This window comes from Falco biarmicus, chromosome 7, assembly GCF_023638135.1.
Source record: "Falco biarmicus isolate bFalBia1 chromosome 7, bFalBia1.pri, whole genome shotgun sequence".
NCBI lineage: Eukaryota > Metazoa > Chordata > Aves > Falconiformes > Falconidae > Falco > Falco biarmicus.
In genome coordinates, this window is record NC_079294.1 from 70,845,645 (window position 1) to 70,864,415 (window position 18,771).

Genomic DNA, 18,771 nt, shown 5'->3' on the forward strand with positions numbered 1-18,771 from the left:
AAACCCCTATGGGAGAGGAGCAGACATACGGAGCCCTAAAAGCAATATATTGTTGGCTCCAAGGGTTTTGCAAAAGCCTATAGGAATGAGGCAATCAATGCTGGGAATAACGTATTGCTGCCGTCGGGTTCCTTGGGAGAGTGCAGGGGGGACTGGCTTCCTATCACACACCCTTCCCCACCGAGGCAGAGGTGGTGATTGTGGTTGACAATCTCTGGAGATGAGCACTGGGCTCTGAGGAGCCCGCCCATGCAGTGGGAAGCCTGAGAGCAACGCGGCTGCTGGCAGGGATGCCCATCTCTGCACCGCTAGGGCTTCCCCTGCGGAGTTTGGCTGCTGCCCTTGGGGACACAGGGACCAAGGGAGCAACCACCAGTCCTTGTGCCTGTCTGACTGCTGGCCCATAGAGTTGTCCTGGAGGACTGGGGATGGTTTTGTTACAATTCAGAGAAACTGGGGTGGGGGCTTTATTTCTTGGTGATGAGGCTGCCTTGTGTTTTCCAGCTGGAGGTGGCTGATGGTGAGTGGTGGTTGAGCTTACTGGGAGGGCGGCATCAGTAGGAGTAGAGCAGGGATGGCTGAGGCCATCAAGCTATGCTTCAGAAGGTGGCTGAATCCTACCCCAGGGCAAGAGGTGTCTGTGGGGACTGTGTCCCCACCCAGGGTCAATCACTGAGGTTTTTCTAGTGACAGCACCGATGTACATCAGGATCGGAGCCTGTTGAAGTTCACCTCAGCTGTCCCCATGGTGGTGGTGCCCCTCTGCTTGGTGGCATCCTGCGTGGCTCGTGAGAACGTGGGCTGGAGCCTCCCCTCTCTGCTGGCAGATGGGCTAAAATAGGAGTCAAAACATTCAGCGCTTCTGGAAAGAAAAATAACCCCCCAGGCAAGCACCAACCGTTTTGGCAGAGTGCTGCTGGGCAGGGGTAGCAGCCTCACGGTCAGTGGGGACATCCATAGGTGGAAACAGCCCCAGGCCAGGCTCTTTGTGCTCCCGCCGCCCCTGCAGCCCACCCAGCAGCGCCCAGGCTTGTGCCTGCGCCCCCCGGCGTGGGCTGCGCGGCTGGAGGCAGGCAGGAGCAGCCTGCCCACGGCACACGGGCTGGCACCTCTCCTCCTCCCCGTGGTATTTCTGTGCCACCCGCCGAGCACGCGCGCACGCACCATACGGCTCTGACGTTATTCTCCTTCGGTTGATGTAGAGGAGTCAAAAAAAATGTCCATTTTAGGGTTTTTATATTTTGGGAGCCAGGCTGAAAAATCTTTTCATGGTCAGTGACAAGCAGCTTATGGGAAACAGATGAACAATGCTCTCAGGAATTCCTCTTATTGCTGCCTGTGTTTAAAATCTAAAGTTAGAAAGGGAAGGGGGGGAAAAAAAGATAAAGTTTTGTAGGCTGAATTCCAGTTGGGTGCTATGAGACAGTCTCTGCAGCTTTCCGTGTATGGGTACAGAGCTCAGATGGGAGAAGCGGGCACGGGCAGCTTGGCTGGGTACGGATCCGATTCGGAGCGAGGCCTTGCCCCCCTGCTGGGAAGCTGCTGATCCTCTTTCCTGGAACCCAGGAAGAAATGGTGGGTGCACCCGGGGACCAGCCGCCGTGGGGGTGTCTCATGGTGCGCCCCAGCCAGGCCTGCTGGCTCTTTCCAGGGGAGACCATGTTCCTCTGGTGCCTTCCACCGTGGAGAACTGATTTGCTTTCAGGCAGCCTGATGGTGATGGAGGACTTGGTGACCACCCTCAGCCACCACCGGCGTCTGCAGCAGGATTGATCTGCCTGGCTGTCACCTTTCCCAGTGTTGTTGATGTGGCTGTTTAGGTCCTACAGGGTCGATGCCTGGACCTGCCCGGTCCTGGCTGCCGCATCTTTTCGCTAAGCGTTGTGCTGCTGCCTGCAGGCTGTGCCTGCTTGTGTCTGTAGGCAGAAGCCGTGCCTGAAGGTGGGAAGGGAGAGAGAGCTGCAGCTCCTGTAATAGATGGCAAGAGGGACTGATGGCCCACGTGGTAAATAAATCTTGTGGGCTGGGTGATATAATAAGGCACTTGACCTTTGCCCTGGTGGTTTATTTTGTAATCAGTGCCCAGCAATTGATTTATGGGATAATCAATCTCTGCCTCTCTCCCTTCCTCTGGCCTTGGCATTGCCTGCACCATGGTCCTTGCTTCTGAGTGATGGCTCTGGGTTACAAACAGCGCCCAGGGACGAGGCTGCCTACCCCTGCCCCCTTCTCTCCCCCATGCCCAGCTTGGGAGCGGACGTGCTATTTTACAACCTTATCTACTCAATAAATGTTTATTAGGTAGCTCTCATCCCTCTTGCCGGGGCAGCCCTCTCCGCCTTGCCAATCTGCAGTGCTCCTGGCCTGACAATTGGCTTCCCGGCACCTCAGTTTATAACTCCTGCGACAAATTGTCCTGAATGAAAGGCTTTCATGCCTTGTGATGGATTTCCCTCACATAAATTGAGGCTGTGAGCATCCTTGCTCTTCCCAGAGATGCTCTGGGCTGGGAAGCTGCAGCTGGAGCATTGAAGCTTGTGCAGAGGCAGAATCCATGCCCAGGAGATGCATGTCTCTGCTGCGTGTGTGTATGTGTGTGGCTGCAAGTCCCCAGGGCTTCAGACAAAGGGCAGCGCAGAGCTGCTCAGTAACGTGCGAGTAACTTCCTCCCTGGCTATGATGCACAATTTCTCATCTCTGTGGCAGTTATTCTCCTTGTTCTTGCACTGGCTTGTGTCTTCTGTGCTCAGTGCTATGCTGCCTGACAGCTGGATGCTGCTGTGATGCGGATGGGGGGGCAGGCAGAGGGTAATGACTGTGCTGTGCCTTGGGATGGGGCTGGTAACGTTGGGGGCTGCGTCCTCCTTTGCTGCCCAGTAAATCTGTACTTGCTTGGGTTCTGGTTCCCCTTTGTTCCCTGCCCGAGAGGCTGACGGGATCCTCGCTGCTCTGATAGCTGCTGTGTGGCCAAGGCTGCCTGAGCGATCGATAGAGACCTTGGAGGGATCTCATAAATATGGTGCTTTAAGGAAAGAAAAAGAGAACAAGTGAGGGAGCTCAGCGTGTAGCTGGTCTCTTTTGACGGGGAGCAGGTTCACCCCATCAGCGGTAGCCTGAGGAAGGCGTTTCAGTGCCAGTTCCATCTGGGGGGTGTTTGTGATGACCCGGTGAGATATGAGCAAAGGAGGAAAGGTCTGAATCTCACCAGGCTTTACTGGAGGAGAGGCAGCAGGGCCAAGGCCCTAAGTTACTGAAAAACTCTGGAAAATGCTTCCCAATTTTAGCAGCATTAAATTTGGGTCCAGGTTTCTATCAGAGACCCTCCTCGTGATGCACACTTACCAAGACCTGCATGTCTCCCACCCGTCCTGAGGATATGGTATCATGTGTCATGCTATGGGGCAGCCACGGTGAAATGGTAGTACTGGGAGAGCTGCCTGCATTGATGGGGAGCTGTGGGATGGACTGAGGGGAGCTATGGTAGGTACCAACTGCTCTGAGCAGGATGCTGCTGAGAAAACAGAGCCCCAGCCCCATGGCACGTAGGGCACAACTCCGTGTGTGATGGATGCCATAATCCTGAGGGGATGCTGTGTGGGACGTGGGGCTGGGCTGGCTGTGATCATTCCTAGGCATGACACCTTTTCTTGGAGTTTTTTTAAATATTTTTTTCGTCCTTATGGGAAATCTTTCCTTATATCTGTGCTAAATTCGCCCTTCTCTTATTTAAGACCATTCCTTCGTGCAATACATCATCTTTGGTCAGCCTTAAAGGTTGGCAAACCCTGAGGGAAGAAAGGAAAGAGTTACAATGTCTGAGGGACTAAAGGTTTGATTTGGATGCAACCACATTTATTCAGCAGCAAATTACATCTTCAATCAAACCAATGCAAATCAAGCTCCACTTCAGTCTATTTGTTTGGACTTAGTGAGTGCAAGGGGATTCATTATTTCTTGCTCTTTCTTCCATCCCGTGAAGTTTATATCCATGTGTGTGGACTTGTGTGCTCTTTCTTGTCTGTAAAAACCCTCTCCCTGCCCCCCTGCAAGGTGTCGTGCTGTTGGGAATAGGTACCTGATGATCTCTGGGTGCGGGCAGAGCCTGTATCCCTTGGGGAAAGCCATAGGAAAACAACGGTTCCTGCCCCAGATGGTACTGTGTGAAGGATGGGAAGGGTACCTCAGAGTTGCAATTAGAGCTCTCTGAATGATTCAGTTTTTCAACGTGGTGTCTGAAGTAGAAAAGTTAAAAAAAGTCTCTGTGAGACTGACAGCGGTCCCTTCCCCTCATACACACCCCGAGGAAGAAAGAAACCATGATAATCTATTTCATTTGTTTGGGGTCATTTCATTTTGCTTCTCGTTTGTGCATGCCGTGCTTCCTCTGTTTCAGACATGTCGGGGGGGGGGGGTGGGGGTGGAAATCAGGTCTGAAATTTTCATTTTCACTTATTTTTCTGAAGCTCATCTCCAAATTTGACCTGTGCGTCTCTGGGTTGATACAAAACCTGCATTTTAGGGGGGAGAGGGGAAAGGTAAATCCATTGTGTTTATGAACAATTTCCCTTGCCTTTGTCCTAGTCTGCCCTGGACATCTGTGTGTCAGCCCCTGCCTGAGAAGCCCCTGCGAGTCCTTCTCCTGCGCCTCAGGCCCTACGCGAGGACTGGGGACTGGTCGGAGCCCTGAGCTGTGCCGTGGGTGCAGCCACCCATCCCGGCTCCCAGCACGTGGGTAGCGAGCAGCCCAGACATGAAAGCAGCAATCTGATTTCCCCCGGGCAGAGGGAGGCTTCTTCCCTTGTACCCGTCCTTTGTTTCTGCGATAGCCATGACAGTGCTGGCGGAGAAGAACCCGCTTGCGAGTTCTTGTTTGATACGCTCCGACACAGCATGGCAGCGGGGAGGTGAGCGGGTACGCGCCGTCTCCCGCAGCGCTCCCGAGCTGCCCACCTGTGCGTGCCCTTCGTACACTGAGGCCCTGATCCTGCACAGGCTCACGTGTGGGCTTCATTCCTTGCACTGCCAAATTCAGTAGAACCTGACCAGTAAAGCTCAGGAGAAGTTTGCAAGGTCTGGACGTGGTGGTAAGCCCTTCGAGCCTGGAGGTGTCTTTGTTGTACGTGTGTTAGGCAGGTTTTTGTTCCTGCTTGCAGCCTCCTGTTACCCCTGCCTACCGAGTCCAATTTGGATTCACCACACAGAGTGTTTTGAGCTGAAAAGAGCTCAAAGCACCTCCTGAAAACGGTAGGAAAAATTTCCGTGCTGAGGATAATGAGCGGTGAGTGCAGAGGAGGACACAGCGGGAATTCCTCTCTCCTAGAAAGTTGCTCTGAGCCTGAATTTCAGTGCCACAAAAACCTTGGAGGATTTAGCACACAGGTCTGGGTTTGTTGGTTGGGGTTTTTTTGGGGTTTTTTTTTTTTTCACTCCTGAATTGGGTCAAAAAGCTCTGCCTTTTTTTATGGATCCAAAATTGTGCATGACATTATTTCAGAAACACTGCAACTGCTGTGTGCCCGGTGCTTCCCCAGCTGCCGGGGGTGGCTGGGAAGGGGGCTGGCAGGCTTCCCCGGGGACGTGCTCATGTTTATGGGACCAGTTCTTCAGGGCTGGTGGTGTCTGGTGAAAATGTGTATCTCATAATGTGTTCAAGTGGTGCCAGGGAGGGGATAGGATGGCAGGGAGGCTCGTAACCGCTACAGCACACTGCAGTGAGAGGCTGAGATGTTTGCCCTCTTCTTGAGCTGAAACCTGCTGGTACAGGCAGAGCGGCTTTGACGGGTGAGCACAGACCTCTGTCTTCTGGACCCTGGCTTCTCCATCCTCCCCAGGTTATCTCCTGGCAGAAGCAGAGCTGCGAGTTCACGGACTCTGCAGCAAAGCCCACTGCAAATGCCAGGTGCTGCACACAACCAGCTCTGGGCTGGCACCTGGCAGCAAAGATCTCACGAGCATCAGACAATTGCCCATGCTTTCAGAGGGGCATGGGGGGTTGCCCAGGTCCCTGGACCCATCCCTCTTTTTCCAGGGACCTTGCTTGCTTTAGGCAAGGGGAGCTCATCTCCAAGCTCGTGGTCTCTGTCCCAAGCAGCCCAGAAGCTGTTTCATTTATCTTTTGTAGATTCTCTGCCATGTAAATATTTGCTTGTAAAGCCAGTTATAGACAGCATTGTTATGTGGAAGAAATGGGTATTTAAGGCTGCTCTGGTTTGTTATTGCTCACGTTATTTTGAAGGCCAGAGCCCTTTTTATAGGGCAGCTGCTACTGTTACGGGATCTCTGAGCCGGCTGGTTCAGTTAGGGCTTTGCCTCCTGGTGCCTCCCACCAGGCTGGCTGCGGGGGCTGGGCTGAGCTCCCGGGGGGTGCGGTGACTTTTCCCTTGCACTGGGATTCCCTTCCCCTTTCCCCTTTGATCTTCCCTTCCCAGACAGGTCTGCTTTTCTTCCCTTCTACTTTAGGCCCCACCAGCTCTCCCTTGCCCCTTCCCCCCCCACCCCGTTCTCATAGCTTTTGGAACATGCTGTCAATGACTGCTACCCGCTTCTGCTCTGGTTCCAGCACAGGGCTGGCCCTGTGCCCTGCTTTCCCTGATGCTGATAAGCTCTCCCTGGCAACAGCTCCACCTCAGCAGAACATTTCCCTTCTCCTGATCCCTTGTCCCACAGATCTCTTGAAGATCTGTCCTCCCTTGGCAACCCAATTCATCTTTCCTAGTTTTTTGTCTACCTCTTTGTTTGTCTTGTCTGTCTGAAGATCACCTTCATCATGCCAGTAGACTGTTGGCTTCAGGAATGGCTGCCCAGAGCCCGTCCTCAGTTGCCATCACCGCTTGCGCTGCCTGGAGCCGTATCTCTGTGTCGGTGAGCGAGCTCCGCGTGGGTAGCTGAAGATTACCCCAACCCACGGGCCAGCTCGGCACTGCCTGTGGGTGCGCTGGCTGCGCTCGCCCTGCCTTGTTCCTTCATGTCAGGCTGCCGAGGTACAGCTAAAGCTCTCATCCGGAGTGTCATCATCTCATGGCTCAATTCCTTCAACATCCTTTTCTCTGGCCTTGACAAATGCAATCTTCTCCCACTCCTGCCTGTTCAGAGCTCTGCTGCAAGGATCATTTTCCTCGCCTGTCATTTTGCTCGTGTCACCCATGCTTTACTTGCTTTTGCTGGTTCCTGCTGGCAAACAGCAGTTACCTGTCTCTGCTCTCCAGGCCTTTCACAGCTCTCTTTCCTGTTAACCTCGTAGTCCCTCTCCACCGGCGGTTTCTCGCTGTCAGTCAGCCCTTGGTGGCAGCCTCTGCCGGCACTCGCTGTGCCTCCCGGCTCTGCTTTCTGCCCCAGTGCCTCCTGCGTGACCAGAAGCTCCTAGATGCACCCTGCAAAAGAAGCATCTCCCAGCCCTTCACCCCTCTTTTGCCAGTCTCTGTCCCAAACCGGTGACGGTGGCTGGGGTGCACATGTGGGAACCACCCGGCTGCCAGGCAGCAACCCTGTTTTCTCCTTCTGGTTCTTCTCACTTTCTGCTTAGGCTGAAGACCTTTGGGGCAGGGCCTTTTTCAGCAGTGGCTGTCTAAAGAAAGATAAGCTTGTGAGATCCTGCTGGCTCTCTGCGTGGTGCTGTGCCCTGCTGCCATGCTTTATGGAAGCAGCAGTGAATTCAAGACGAATTTGGCAGGCGGGGTGGGGATGTTAGGTTCCTCCAGGTTTAGGGAAAAGAAGTATCTGGATACCAGAGAGGGACCTTCTCTGGCACCCAGGGTTGGAGGCTGGCTTTGCACTGGGTTTGTACAGCTCGGTGCTGTTGTGGAGGCGGGTTGAGCCCCCACCCCTTCTTGCTTGATGCCTGCTCGGTTGTGCCTGGGGCGAGGGTGCGGGCAGCCGGCCAGGGGAGCTTCCCCAGCCCTGAACCTTGCTGGTGGCTGAGGGACACCCCAGGGCAGCATTTGCTGTTGCAAACCAAGTCCAGCCCCAGGCACCACCTGCCTGGGCTCAGCTGGAGCATGGGCAGGGTCGCGGGGATCCTGAGCAGAACGTGGAGCCCCAGCCTGCACCGCAAGTGCCAGAGGGAGATAAAATCGCATCAATGCCTTCGTCTGCCCTTATGGATTTTTCCACCGTATTTCATAAGTGTTCATTTTTATTTATGTGAGGTTAAAGTCAGTCCAATTTGGAAATCAACTTATCTGAGGAGCTCCCCTCAGATCTTATTAGCTTCATGTAGTATTTCTATTCATTTTTGCTAGTACCACTCACCAGGCTGGCTGCGGTGGCAGTAACCCTCTCCCTGCCAGGGCCATGGGGCCGGGAGCCTGGTAGCTGCAGGGAGGGCTGTGGGAGCAGCAGGTCTGGCCTCCCGGTGAAGGGCTGGGGCTCCCGGATTTCCAGCTTCCCACAGCGTGAGGGAGCAGTTCCTGACACCTGCTCCCACACGGTTCCCCCTTGCTGCGCCCAGCACCACCAGCTGCTGGCACAGAGGGCATCTTTACCCGCTGGCACTGGAAATCAGTGGCTGGCTTGGACGCAGAACAGTTAGGAAGCGCTCGGGCTATCCTTGTAATTAGAGAAATTCCTGGAAGAAGAAGAAGAAAAAAAAATCCAGTGAGAGCTTTTAAAGGAGAGCTAGGATGCCTGACTCGGGAAGTCCTTCAGCCGCAGATTGTCGGCAGCTGGAGGAGCGTCCTGGGGGGGTACCGGTGCACGCTTGGCCAGCTTTTACACCCATCCCCTGGCATTTGTTGCTGGCCCCTGCCAGAGAGGGTGTTGGCAGGATGGACCTTTGCACTGGAGCTGGCAAGCAGTGCATCCCTTCCCGAGGTGTTATTTCGGTAACCCCAGCGTTAAGGTAGGGGTCAGCTGTCAGCCCCAGGCAGAGCTGCCAGCATGGGATGCATACCTCCCCGTGTGGTAGCACGGTGCTCCGCTCCTAAAGCATCACAGCTGCCCCATCTCTCCCCTGCCTTTGATTATTTATTGGAGCAGTTTGATACTGGTGACTGTAATTAAAAGAAGAAAAATACACACAATAAAATGATTTCTAAAATGGCAACATGCTGGATGCAGTGAAGCAAGGAATGTATTAAATATTTATTGCCACTGGTCTGCTGGGGGGGGGAATTAAAATTACTTAGCCTGAGAAAAACATTTTAATTATTTAATTTGAGGGGAAACCTCCCCCACAGCCCTCCTCACTACTAAGCCCTAGACAAACGGCAGCATAATGTAAGGTTTGATTAAAATCTGAATGGGACTAAGGCCTGGAGATTAGAACAAGGGATGGGGAGCCACGTGGTAGCCATCCGAGCCCGAAGTCCCCCTGCTCCTCCATGGTGGGTCTGGGCACGTGATCCTGCATCTTGCAGGAGTGATTCTTGCTCCCACGGTGTGGTTGATGCTTAGCAGCAGTTTGCCAGGGATTTGCTCTGCATGTGGGAGCCTGGGCTCAGGACAGGATTGCTGGGTGCATCAGTCACGGTGTAGGAAACTGCAGCATATTACTGTGACTTGAACTTTCTGGACCCGTGGGTTGCTCTGCAGAGTTTCACAGAGGCAGGAGCTCTGGCGCGTCAGTCCCAGCAGCCAGCTCCACCACGCAGGCTCTGCTAGGCTCGTCCTGCACCAGGCATCTATGCTGTGCAATGGCATGGGGCTGTGCAGACCCCCGCATCTCTTGGCATTGATATACTGAGCTGTGAGGCTTTTCCAGAGAGCCTGGGTGCTCCCCTGCAGGAGGCATAGGGGCCAGCATGCTGCTGGCACGGCTGCTTGAGGATGGAGCTGAAGATCTTCCAGCCGCATATCAAAGACTGAGAAGTAAGAAGCGTGTGGTCTGGTGGAGGTTGATTTTTTTTTTTTTTTTTCTGTGAAAGGAGGGGCTGTGGCTTTTTTTCCCCTTGTGTCTCCAGATTGGCACTCTCTCATTATTAGCCCCCTGGAAACAGGCACTTTGACTGAAAAGAGCCATCCCAGCCTTCACTGTAACAATCAAAGCGGCTCAAGAATAAACATGACTTGGCAAGAATAAACACAAATTGCAGTGCTTGCTGTGAACAGTGATATCCAAGGGAGCAAACATCAAATGAAGGATTATCCCTGTTTGCAAGGAAGCTCTTCTAGCAAGAGATTGAATAAGGACCATCTGCAGCCCAGAGCAAAGGGGCTACCAGGAGAACCAGCTTGTGCCATCAGGAGCTCTCCTGTTTGAAGCTCACGTGGTCTCCTTTAGGCACTGTCTGGTTTTACTTCATACGCTCTGTTGGCTGCTGAAGCCCTGAGCCCTTTGCAGTTACCTCTGGCTTGCAGACAGCGTGGGCAAGCCAAGAGCCCAAGGAAGGGAGGAGGGTTAGAGAGGATGAGGAGGGCTTCCCTGGGGCAGGCAGGTGGGGTAGGTAGTGGACCTGGCTGTGGTGGCTGTTAGCAAAAACACTGAGTGCCAGTGAGAGCCAGAGGAAGATCACATCAACCAAACGCTCCGAGCAGCTCTGCTTTCTGCTCCTGACGCTGATGCTGCCGGTCTAAGGCAGGAGTCCTAAAAGCAGCCACCTGCGGGAAGCGAGCAGGAGCAAGCCCTCCTCCCCAAACCCTTGCTGAGACACAGCCTGCACAACATAAATCAAATTTGGAGGCAAGGAGGTTCTATAAACAAGCTTATTTTCTGAAGCCAGGTCCCATTATGTTATCTGTCACTTTATTGGGGTTTCTGAGCCGTTTATTTTTATGTATATACATCGGAGCTGGTGAGCCGGCATTGGCCTGAGAGTATAAAGCTGACAAGACACAGTAGCAGCGTGTGAAACCTGTCAGCAGAGCAGCCGCCTGTGAAATGAACACGAGAGCTGAGGCTGATGATTTTATTTCTGGGGAATCTCAGGTAGCGCACACGGGGCGCTGAGTGCCACTGGGCACAGCCCCAGCTGTGCCACCCCCCTGCTGCCGGTGCTCAGCCCTCGGAGAGGGGCCGCTACCGCACCCATCACAGGCAGGAATAAGGTCTTGAAGCAGCTGGAAATGAGAATTTCTTCTCAAGGAATATCTTCTTAGGCTGCTGAAATACTTTGGTCACCCGGAATCTGTATAAAAGGGTAAATTTTCTTGGGGTGGAAGGTTCTGAATACAGTTCTGCAACACTTTGCTTTCTGGTGTTGATACTCTTGGTAACTGTTCTCTTAATGTTTAGTTTGTTTCTTTGTATTTAAGATCAACTCGGATTTAGCGTTAAGGATTTGTTCTGAAATGGGAGAACTGGAGTTCCCTTATCTAAAAAAAAATATATATATGTATGGCTTTTAAATGTTTTTGAAACTTTTTTTCCAGTTGTTTTACCCCTGGAGCAACATTTTGCCAAACTCAATAGTCTTGACAAAAGCCTAAATGAATAATTGTTTCTGTCATGTTCCGGGAGAAAAGGATTTAGATCAGCATTTTTTCCTCTCAGTTGGAGCAAACATTTTGGATGCGAGATAGTTTTATGGGTCACTGAAAACCCTAAAGAATCGTCTAGATTGTTATCAGCGCAAGGGTAGGAAACGCAGACCCTACTGTTACCCTGTTGTGACCTTGCTGTGCGTCCTCTGGTTTCGTGCAGAGAGGAGGTTGCTGTCGTGTTCTGGTCCTTCAGCAGGCGCAAAGTGCTCGGCGCACCCGTGTTGCTTCGGAAGGGCAGTGGGAGGTTGTGAGCGGCTGTGGTGCACGTGGAGGTTGATGCTCCCTGCCTGCTCCTGCCAGATCTTCCACCTTTTTTTTCTTGCCAGATTTCCCAGATGAATACATCCAGGCTTGCTCTGCTAGCCCTCTCTGTTTCAGCGATGCGCTGGCACGTGGAGGGTTGGTGGATGATAGCGTGGCTGTGTTTTGGCAGCAGGAGGTGAGCGTTGTGGCTGGTGCTGGGCAGGAGAAGGAGCCAGCAGCAAGCACTGCGCTGCCTGCCCGTCCTGCTGCCGCAGGAGCCCTGCGGGGCTGCTCCCCTGAGCGGCTCTCAGATGAATAAAGTCTGGTTAGGTCCCGTTTGGCAGGAATAATACTTGAAATTTTAATCTAGGCTCCCACTCTTTATCTTCATGATTCATGAGGTGTAGCAGTGTGTCATCTTCCTAGAGCCATTCAGGAAAACGCCTGTGGAGCAGCTGCGTGTCTCATGGGTACCCCTCGGAGAGCCGACGGCCATGGGTTAGATGGTGGCGTTTTTCTTCCTCAAAGCAGCAAGCCCTGGCCTGTGGGTAGGAAGTTTTTTGGTGCTGCTCTGCTGCCTGCTTAAAAGCAAGTGGTCTGATTATAATCCTCAGCTTTGTCTCTGGTTTGTGTGAGGAGCACGTTTCCCTCCCTGATCTGACTTGCAGCCTCTTCCCCCAGCACATCACGTGCCAGCCGGCTGCGGAGGGAGCCCCTTCTCCGTGAGCGAGAGCAGGCGGCAATGCCTGACTGAACTGCCACCTTCCAGCCTGGGTCATCCCTCTGCAGGTCTGTCGCTCACCTGCCTGGGCACTGCTAAATCTAACCTGGAAGAAACAGCTATTTTTCAAGTGAAATAGGAAGGTCTGAGTCTCACGTTCCCCAAGGCCACTTCGTAGGGCTCCAGTTGCTCTCCAGACACTTGTCTTTCTGTGCCGGCGTCTTACAAGCAAGAAGAAAGGCCACAGGGCTTTTCTGCCTGCTGTGAGCCCTCGTGGCGAGCACTGCGTGTGTCTTGCTTCCCCCAGCCTGGAAAGGTGTAATGTACCCCAGGTTTACCCTCTGTGGAGCGACGTCTGTGGTCTGCACACCGTCAGCATCTGCCTTTGTGCTTCTCTGCACCGACCCGCTTATTGACTAGGAGCATAATTGTGCTGCATCATGTCTAATTGGTTTGCTCTGTCACCCTCCATTTGCTTTCTCTGGCTGCACCCTCCCCGCTCCCCTCCGTAAGCGCACCGAGCCGTGAGCGTGAGCAGGGCACAAGGCCACACTCCTGATTGCTGGAGGAAAAAAAAAAAAAAAAAGCCCCCCAAACTTCCTCCTTTCTTCTCCTAAATTCAAATGACAAGAAACAGAGGAAAACAATTTTGCAAACCCTTGGCAGAGGGCCAGCTCTGATAAAGAGCCGTAATTAATCTCCCCAGCTTTATTAGAATATCATTACAATTAACTCAGCAATCTTATGTTGATCAAAGCCATTGTTCCCCACAGAGCAGAGGAAGCCAGCGTGAGCCTGGGTTCTGTGCTGCTCAAAAGCACCAAAGGCTGGATGTGTCCCGCCAGCCCGACGGCAGCCGCTCTGCCCTCCCGCCTGGCAGCGCCGGGGCCTGCAGAGGTGTGGGCCGCAGAGCCACACTGGCACAAACCTCTGTCCCCATCCCGGCTCCTGAGCCTCTCGCAGCTTTGATTGATTTATTTTTTTTCAGATGCTCTTCTCTGTTGAGCTCTTACAGCCCAGATCCACCATGGGCTCCTAGGTGTCCCTCATTGCCCACGTAGATGCTTCTGGGTCCAGCCTTTTAAGCAGCAGGTTTATTCCTTTGTGTGCATTCAAACAGCTCTTCGTGTGCCTGCTTCCTCGTCTCAGCTGGAGATACGGTGGCTGCTGCAATAATACGGCGAACAGCAGCATAGCGGGTAAAGAAACCAGGGGAAGCATTTGTGGGAGCCACACGTGAAAGAAAGGAGAGTTGTCAGAATGAAGCTTCATAAGCTCTACAGTTAAATAGCCCAAGATGTGTGCTATAGAAAGGCAGAGAAAATGAGCACCGTTAAACTACCCCTTTCCTCCTTTTCAAACTGTTCTTTTAATATCTGGTATTTATCTGTAATTTAAGCCTGTGATTAGTTTTATCAAAAAGATAGTTCTGAGGCAGAGATCTTAAAAATGATTAGGTGTGTGTTTGACAGACAAGAACAGCTCCGCTTGCACTGCAGGATAAAGACGTATCTGTTTGCTGCCTGGAGCATCCATCTGTGAGGGCCTTGTGCCAGGAGGAACCTCCTGGTTCCGCACGGATCCAGCCCAGCCTTTCAGGGCACTGCTCGTTCTCCTTTGAAGGTGCCAGAGCCGGACCCTCTTGTCACTGGGCAAGATTGTTTGAGGGGAGCTTGTGTTTCTTCTTCCTCGCCCCACTTCTGCTTTTGGAAAATACTCTCAACTTTGGTGCTGTCACTGGGGCCCTGGACAGCACCCATCCTGATAGCTTGGGGTGTGTGGACCTGGACATGCCTGGGACGTTTGGCAGTTTTGCTTCCAGAGCATCCCATCAGAGAGGCTTGCTATGGAGGGGGGCGGGGAGCCCACAGCCCGTTCCCCATCTATTCCTGCCTCTTCCTGCATGGTGCCAGCCCTCTGCCCAGCCGGAGCAATGCCCAGGGAGTCCTCCGCTCTCTGGTACTCGGTGCAGAGAGCCAAGGAGGTTTGCTCCAGGGCAAACAGCCTGGCCCTGCCTCTGCTTTCAGCCTGATGTAAGACGGCACAGGTGGAGGTTTTATTCCTAAAATGGCTCTGCCACACAGGATTTCTATGCTGCGAGCAGGCACAGCGAGTGTGAAACCATGCTGTCTGGTTACACAAAGGAGAAGCACGGGAATTTAAAAAGCTTTGGGTCTCTTCACCCATGGTTTCTGGAGCAGGTCGCAATGGGCGGCGAGCTGTGGTGGCAAAGGCAATGCTGCGCTGCCAGCCAGCCTGCCTGGGAAGGGCTGTTGGGTGAAGGTGTTTGAAGCCCTTGCTCTTGCTTTTTGTCCTGAATTCTCATCTGTTTGAATTGTCAACACTTGTGAGACCTGGTGAAAAGAAAAGAGAAAGAACAGGCAGGTCCAGGGTTGGGTCTAATCGACCTTGGCATCGTCCCTTGGAGCAGCTGCCCCAGTGCATGTGCTGGTGCAGATACAGCCCTGCCTGGCTTCACCTGCGCTCTGCAGATCCGTAACCCTTCGGGTGGGCACAGAAGGAGCAGGACTGCATTTGCAGCAGAGATTTCACGTGCAGGGTATGCTGAGCAAATGCGCCTCACTGGTGGCACCAAGCACCGAGCAGGATCTGGGGGAGGCCCCCCCCAGCTGCAGCAGCGGCTGCTGCAGGCCAGGGGCATGAGCAGATTAACAAATGCAATCAGACGACTTCAAGGAAGAAAGGTTTGTTAAGGACTAATAAGAAAATTGTGCAGAGACAACGGTGTGGCTTGGAAGCTCTGTAACCTCAGGCTGCCTGAGGCTGGGAGGGATTGCAGAGCAGGGGGGTTAGCAGGGGGTTCTGTACTCACACGGGCATTCCCTCTGCCGTAGGCACCTGCCTGCGGCCATGCCTGGGGGCACGTTCCGGAGGTGTGGGGGGCCCTGGGGCTGGCTTAGCATGGCCCTTCTCCCGGTACAGACCCTCCCAGTCCCCCAACCCTTGTACGAGAGAAAGCTGAGGTTTTTCACCTTCCCCAAGCCTGTGTCCTTGGGTATGGCAAGGGAACCTTCTGTGGGCGATGGACACCTGGTATCTCACCTCTCCAGACCACTGAGGAGGAGCTGTGGCTGGATGAGGGTTAGGTTTGCTTTCCCCAGCACAGCTTGAGCAGTGCAGTGTCCAGCACGGGTGCAGAGACATACACCCTGCAGCTGCGGCAGGGACCTGATGCTGAAACAGAGTCCTCAGGTCTGACATATGCTGCCGTGTAGGATCCCCTTCCCACCTCTCTTTCCCTGCCTGTCGTCTGGCCGTGGATCTGAGGCAGTAGAAAACCCTAAGAAGAACAAACCAAGCCCGTAAGAGCCATAAAGCCTCCGGTGGCAGGGGTTGTGGCTTCACGTGAAGCGCCACAGTTGCTGTGAGGTCCTTTGCTGGTTGCCTCCCTAAGATGAGAACTTGTCCCTTCGCAGTGTGGCTGCCAGCCCTCCTCCCCATGGGCACGGGCAGGTGCTTAGCCTGAACGGAGCGGGCTCGGAGGGAGCAGGAGCTGGGGAGGCTCTTCCGAAGGGCGTCAGGCAGTGCTTCCCTCCCCACACTCTGTCCCACCTTCCCTGGGAGGCAGCAAGCACCACTCCTCCACTGGTGTCCCCGCACCTGGGGACATCAGTCAGGCTTCTGGCGTGGCTGCCTCCGGTCTCCGAGTGAGACGCAGGGGCTGACTGTCAGGTTGTTATTAAATATCATTAGTAAGTAACAAAACTGTGTGGAGCACTTCAGGCGCCGATGGTGGCTGGAGGAGGGATCATTTGCAGTGCTGGGGAGACGAGCGGGTGGTGACGGTCAGGGACACCTCATGCTGGGCTGCTTCCCACTCCATCTCCTGCTCATCACCTCCAGGAGGCAGGAGGGACGGGTGTTTCCTTGGGGGGAGACACGGGTTTGCAGGGAACCCCTGTGGTGTTGCTAGGGGACTTCAACATGCCCCAGTGTGGAGTCCCCAGGATGGTCTGTGCAGGAGGAGGGAGGACCTGTGCCGCCCCCAGACCCTCCTCCTCTTGTACCACTCTGTTCTCTAGGGACTCCGGTATGGGGCCGGGCAGACTCCTGCCTGTCACAGTGGAGCTGCCCAGGGGAAAAGGCTGTTTTAGCATCTCTTCTACCCAGCAGAAGCAGCTGGAAGAGAAATTTTGGAGTTGTTTGTCTTGCTAACCTTGTTCCATTCCTGGTGCTAGCTTTCCCCTACAGAGAGCTGGAGATGGTGGACCGTTGGGAAGGCAGTGCCCAAATCAGCAGCCCCAGCATCTCCAGGAAAGCTGCCTGCTTCTTTGGTGCCTGGCTAGCCATGGAGCTCTGGGGAGGAGCTGGCTTTGGTGGCAGGGACATGAGCCGAAAAAGCCGGAAAGGGCCGATCTAAGGAGCGAGATGGAGGCAGAGGCACCTCTGGTGAACGCGCCTGGAGTGGGAGCCGAGGGACTGCGAGTCGTGTAATCATCTGCTTGAAGCAATTGCAGGCCGTCAGTGGAGTGGAGAGACACTTACTTGGCGTTTATTTAAGGCGAGATGCCCTAGTTTCGTTCTTTCAGTGGAGTCCCTAATTATTTCTTGGTCTTTGTAGTGAGCTAATTAGTTTTGCAGCACTCAAGGCTGGGGAACGCTGATAGGCTTGGGAAGCACAAGCTGGAGGGACGAGGAGGAGGAGAGAGCTGCTGGAAGATGGCTGACTGGCAGATGGGAATGGCTGGGAAGCAGGGCAGGGTTTGGAAAGCTGATGGATGGTGGTCTGGGAAGGATGATGGAGGAGGGAAGAGCCATAATTTCATGTCAGGCAAGGTGCTGGAGTGTAGCGATATGGGGAACTGCAGGTGGTAATTGAGGGGGATGATGAGGTGGAGAGGGAGTGAGAGGGATGGCTCGTGATAGAGCAGCGGCAGCGCCCGGCACAGGGCTCAGGGGTGGATCCTGCACAGAATGGTGCACAGCCGCACCCAGGGCAAGGCAGCAGCTGCCCTTGTACATGGTGCTGCGTCGGGCAGCTGCCTGTCCCACAGTGCTGCTGACTCGGGCTTGCAGGACCAGCAGCGTTTCCTGACTGTCCCATCTCATTTCCAGCTTAGTGGTGACACCGAGGAGCTCTGCTGGAAGAGCCCAGCCTGGTCCCTGCCATACGGAGCGCGGCTGGTCCCCAAGCTGGATGCTCCCCTTCCCACCTGATCAGAGCTGCTGCGTTCAGAGAGAGCCACCACAGGTAAGGTAACCCACACTGGTCCCCAGGTCATGGTGCTCCCACGTCCGCTCTGGCTTTTGTGTACGTGGACGCCTCGCTGCTCTGATGTAGGGCTGCGCTCCAGAGCTCACGCTCCCTACGCCTGTACCGTGAGCCCGGGGATCACAAAGGTCTTGCTCCTGTTCTTGCTGTCGTTGGGAGGTTCCCAGTGGCCACCAAGTGCAGCATGTGACAACCCTGAAGTGCCCAGGTGGCCATGGATTTATTAGGGTATTATCCTACTAGTGCTGCAAATGGTGTCATCCGTCTTCTAAACTCTGCACTTTGTTTCAGAGAGAGAATTTAGTATATCCAGGCAATATGCTGTAGTTTTAGCATATGATAAAGCCCTGCTGGGAAGTGTAGTTTTATTGATTTTGTTATTAAAGTGCCACCGGAATAAATTTGCTCATTTGAATGAGATGTCTTATTACCTGGATCGTAACAGGCACATGATGAAATCTCTGAAGGGGCTGGAGCTACCTGCTGCGTGATGATGGGGAGCTGAGGTGGAGCAGCTGACAGGGACCCACAGCTTTCACCCCGCTCACCCCAGGCTGGGTCACCCTGAGACCCTCAGCACCCACCCAGGTCTGCTGGGAAACCCTACTGGGGACCCTCAGGGTAGGCACAAACTGCAGGGGTGAGGGGGGCACTGTGTATTAGTCGAGGTCATATTGTTCCTCTGATCCTTTGCTCAGGTAAGGCTGTTGTTTTAAAGGAAATTGAGGAAAAATCTCTCTCACAGGGCAATATTTCTTTAGTACCACCAGTAATGGGGGTGGATTGGGAAATGAACCGTTCCCCATTACACCGGGACCTAACCGCACAGCCCGTGCTTTCCAGTTAAAATTTGATTGCCTTGAATCCTGCGGATTATGGAAAATAAGAAAAAGGCCTAGTAAAATTTATGGGTTTTAATCATAAACCGATAGAATCACAGTAAATCTATTGTAAGCGTGCAGATACAGACCCAAGGAGGGGAGAGCAGCAGCCCCGCTTTTTGCTGGGGGAGCTGCACGTACCCACGGTGGGGCCAGGGGTGGGGAGTGGGGCTGCTCCCCCAGCCGCCCCCGCCGGGGTGCTGAGCCCCCGCACCTCAGAGCCTTTCTCACTGTAAAAACCCAGTGGCAGGGACAGCACTGCAAAGTTCATGCCCTGT

At 53.8% G+C, this 18,771-nt stretch overlaps 1 long non-coding RNA gene across 1 annotated transcript; it reads left to right on the top strand.

The window, feature by feature from the left end:
* The first annotated feature begins 16,896 nt into the window (after positions 1-16,896).
* Positions 16,897-18,715, top strand: LOC130152901 (uncharacterized). The gene is made up of 3 exons (XR_008823138.1): positions 16,897-17,176; positions 17,456-17,591; positions 18,058-18,715. It is a non-coding gene; the product is annotated as an uncharacterized LOC130152901 (long non-coding RNA).
* Positions 18,716-18,771: the final 56 nt, after the last annotated feature.